Source organism: Penaeus vannamei, chromosome 9, assembly GCF_042767895.1.
Source record: "Penaeus vannamei isolate JL-2024 chromosome 9, ASM4276789v1, whole genome shotgun sequence".
Lineage (NCBI taxonomy): Eukaryota > Metazoa > Arthropoda > Malacostraca > Decapoda > Penaeidae > Penaeus > Penaeus vannamei.
The window spans coordinates 30,336,860-30,341,859 of NC_091557.1; positions in this window are offsets into that span (position 1 = coordinate 30,336,860).

The window sequence follows — 5,000 nt, forward strand, 5'->3', positions numbered from 1 at the left end:
ATTATCCTCTGTATATTTATTCCTATCATTATCATCACCATTATTCTTTATGTTAGTGTTATTACTATTATAATTATCGTAATCATCATTATAATTATTATCAATATTATCATCACTCCTATCATGGTAATCATCATTGCTGTTGTTCTTGTCCTGATACTTGTAGCAAATGAGCGACTCTCACCCCAAAGCCCCCCTCCCACCCCTACTTGGCCCCAATTTTCGTCGCCCGCAACTCCGACCAGGTGGCTGTGCACTTATTAGGAATGTTTGCCGAAGCCTTAGAAGATTGGATATCAATGTTCCCCGAGAGGAAGTTGACCATGGTCCTCCTCCGTGGCAGATTCCTTAAGTAGCTGTTTCCTACACACCCACTTGTAGGAGGGACTCACCCTGCCAGAAACAACTAGCCCTCGAGACCATTGCCAAAGTAACGTCTTCCATTCCTGCCTCCCACATCATCTGTGTGGATGGTTCTTTACAAACTGATGGAAGTGCGGCTTGTGCTGTCTTTTCCCTACCATGGAACCACCAAATGGAGGATGGGCTGGACGGCGTCTGCAGGACTGGTCAAGCTCAACCTCTTGTGAACTGCATGGGCTTCTGGATGGTGTTAGCCTACTTCTACGCACCACACCAGAAACAGTGGTCTTGTTATTTGTGACTCACAGTCAGCTCTTCATGCCCTGTCGTCCCCCAAGCCTGAAGCCCGTAGGCTAGTCAATCGCATACTATGCCATCATAGTCATAGCCATTGGATATGCGTTCTCAATACATTTCGTATGAGTTCCCTCATATGTCGGAGTGACAGCAAATGATTTGATGGACCGTCTTGCCAAAGCTGCCAGTAGGCTTGCTTTACCTGCTGCCGACACCTCGCCGGCCACCCTCTCCCATTGCAAGCAGAGGATCCATGCTTCAGCTCATCAGCCAACCATCCAGCACAGGAACGACGAGCGGCCAGCGAGCGTAAGCATTCAACACTACGACCACTTCGCATCTCGCCTTACAAGTACCGACGCCGCGGTCTGCTGGTTAGAAGACATAATGTGGTGGTCGCCCGGCTCCGGTTAGGCAGGTGGACGAGTCTGAGGACGTACTCCAGTATTTATCATGCTAGTTGTGTGACGCACACAATGCCAACCACCTACAGCATTACTGCTTATATTGTCCGAAAGTGACTGATTTAATACTAGTGATTCTGTCATAGAACTTTGCAAATACTTAATAACATGACAATTTAGACAAAATACTTTTGCAATGCCCATATTTTGGTGGCTGTTAATACTCTGTTTTCTATTGTTTCCATTGTTTATCATGTATGTGATTATTTCATGGCGTGTCCTGCGTATCACGAATATTCTGTAGCCATTTCATTTGTACTGTATAGGTCCTCCCCTGTGGTGTAGAGAGAGAGATCATCCAATTGGCGAGGCATTATTGTCACCCACTTGGCGTGATCCTCCTGAGCAAAAGCCATCAGACTTTGAGCTTGACTGATACTTCTTGACAACAGACTACACAGAGAGCTCCGCCAATTTATCGTGGTTTGCCGCGACAATTGGCCAGGCCTTCTCTTGTAGTAAGTGCCCCATTACCGCTCCCCTGGAGAGCGAGGTTGCAAACCTGGACTAGACCCTCTGGTCCTGGACATAGTTTGTGGCCACGCACCAAGGGCGACTTTTCGGTGCCTGACCCTTGCCCTCTCCTTCTGACTTACTGGTGCAGCCTGGGCCTGCGGGAAACGCCGATTTCCAACATTCGCCTGGGCTGCGGTGACGTGATCACACACCCCTTGTAGCAGGATTGGGGTGCAGAGCGTTTACCACACCAAAACTCCGAGTTCAGCCCACCCAGGGGGATCTCCTGTCCTGTGGTGCTGAAGGGTCGAGTGTAGGAAACAGAGATTTTTTGAGGCCCTTCATACGACCTCACCCTGAGAGCAGGTATAAGGATAGTCCCCGAAAGGGGACCAATCTGTCTTATACTCTCTCCATGACCACAAAATGAATCAGACCATGGCAGGCACCCTGGAGCCTTTCAAGGTTGCAGGTGGGCGAAAGAAAAACAAAATGCAGGTCGAATGTGTCCGGCCTGCAGAACTGAGCAAGGACAAGACAGAAAAATCAATCACAAAGTCTGTCCATGCACACCAGACTGAGAGAAATCTGAACTCTACTCAGAATTCCCACAGTCAAGAAGGTGCTCTAGCTGAACCAGCCAAACCAGCTGCCCCCACTTCTAAAGGCCTTAAACCCCTGCAAAGGGGAGGCGTGAAGCGACGAAGGGTGGAAACTGACTCTGGAGAAGACGCAGAGCACACCCCAAGTCGACTAACGCGGTTTAAGGTAAAAAAAAAAAAAAAAAAGAAGAAAAAAAAAAAAAAACCCTGAAGACTCCGAAAATGCCTACCAACTGGTTAGGGCATTGGAGAAGGAAAGAAATGTCAGACTTTCAATCCGAATCTCTAGAGATAAGGGCATGATTATTGTTCCCAAAGACAAAGCCACCCTGAACGTCCTGCAGGAAATCAAGGTGCTAAAAGACGGGAGGAAAGTGTGTAACTCACCACTGACCTCCTAAGAGAAAAAGACCAAGATGGTGCTACTTGGTTTCCCACTAGGGTTCGACGTGGAGGTGATCACGTCTCTCCCACAAGTGGTGGAAGCTTCCAAAGGGAAGTCTCCAACCAGGCAAGTCCTGGTTATCCTCAAGGGAGCCCCAATCACCACCCTTGATCTGGGTAACTGGGGCTCCTACAAGCTCAGGACATACGTGCCAGAGGCCTTGAGGTGCTTCACGTGCCAGAAATTTGGGCATCACCAGGCCAACTGCAAGGCCAAAGCCAAATGTGGTGTATGCAGCGAGGCACACGAAACAGAAGTGCGTATCAAGGCACATAAAGATGGACAGAAGGACACAACAGCTAAGTGTCCAAACTGTGCCAAGAAACATCATGCCTGGCTTGCTCTGTCAGGAAACAGGCAGTTATTAAAAGGCAGGAGCAAGCCAAAAAGCGTCCTTTGTCCCTGCGCCCCAGGCACCTAGTCTGGGGTCAAAATAAAAGAGAAAAGACTCCCCGACCTCCTAAGAGGAATTCCCCAAGCTTGCTAGTGGCAAAACCACAAAAAAGAACCAAAGGGAAAAAAGTTCAAAGACCACAGCAAAGGTCCCCCCAGTAGAGGATAATCTTTTCTTTGACGAGAAAGATATGACTCTCCTGTTGAATGCTGTAGTTTCTGCAGTAGCAAAAGCCTTGGGGAGGACCAGTGAGGAGGCGGAGAAAGCAGTGCAGGTCGCCATGACGGCTATGACCCAAACTGTGGCAGCTCTGAAGGGAAGGAAGCTAGAAGCCTCCAAACCGAAAACGAGCAGCACTCCCCTCCCTAAATCCTCGGATGGTAGGCTAGCTTCGGGAGAAGCATTACGTGAAACCCCACTGCAGGCCGAGTCTGTGCAGCCAAAACTCTGGTCCCTTGACCCGAGGTGGCACTCCCAACCAAGGCTCTACACCTCTCGGTAGAGCCTTAACCGGAGTGTCTCACTTAGAGGAAGTTGTACAATCCTCAATTAACGAGGATCTATATTTATCTGATGCCACCAGCACTGGGGCATCTGAAGCTGAAGCAAGTGACTCTGAGTAACCATCATGGCACACAATCTAAGCATTCTGCAGTGGAATATCTGTAGCTATAAAAGCAAGAACTTTCTCCTGTCAATAGTGCGAGCAAGGAGCATTGACGTTGTCATGCTCCAGGAGACACTAACTATGGGATCTGTGTGCTTCTCAGGATATCATGCCTTCACCACTCCAAACCTGGATGGTGCTAGAGACCTGATGACCCTGGTAAAAGAAGCTATCCCGTGCTCCTTAATAGCCAACCCGCCGCACTGTAGAGATGGTGTTGAATCTCTTGCTGTTGAGATTCAGCTACCTGGGGGCCCTATAAAAATATATAATATTTATAGCAAACCACTGTGTGAGAGCTTTGATCTAAACCAGGTCTGTGCTACTGCAGCACAAGACCGAGTGATCATTGAGAGAGACTTCAATGCACACATAGCCATGCTGAATCCCAACAAAAGGCCGAACGCGGCAGGCATTCACATAGCAGAAGTGCTTGAGACGTTCCCTGAGATCGCTTTTCTCAACACCAAAGAACCAACGCATGTGAAAGGAGGGGTCCAGGACCTCACCTTTGCCGCTGCAACAATGGTGGAGAGAATTCGGTAGTGTGTCGATGATACGGTTACTAGTGATCACTACGGCATAGTCACTACACTAATGGATACAGGTCCACCCAAAGACCACATCACATTCCTAAATGGAAAACAGACAAGGCCAACTGGTTTGCCTTCCAGGAAGGCTTGGCTCGATGTCTGAAAGACAATGAACCCAACAATAATGAAAATGTGGATGTGCTAGAGGCAAGGCTAATCCAGGCCATAAACCAGGCAGCCTCACAAACCATCCCCAAAACTCGCCCATGGTCCAGATCTCACAAAGACGCCTGGTACTATAATGACGAGATCAAAGAGGTCAACCACAGGGTTAATATGTGCAGAAAAATCTTCCGAAGGCAAAGATCTCCTGACAATCTGGCCCTGTTGAGCAAAGCTGTTGTGGATGCCAAGGAAACTGCCAACAGAGTAAGGCAGGAAAAATGGCTGGAATGGTGCCAAACTTTTGGACACCAGACCAGCCTTACAGAGTTGTGGAAACGGGTCAGGCGAGCGACAAGCCGCCAAGCCCCGAAATGCACTCATCATGACCCACAATTAGAGGCTAACAGATTGGTGCTTGAGTTCTCAGCCAGAACCAGCACCAACAATCTGCCTCCAATGATGAGAGAAAAACAACAAAAGTTAAATCCAGAAAGACGCTCTCATAAGAGACAAGGCACTCGAAGCTGATGAAACGGATGCCTTGTTCTCTCTTAGGGAACTAAGAAAATCATACAAAACCAGTTCTGGATCAGTACCGGGATCTGATTGAATCT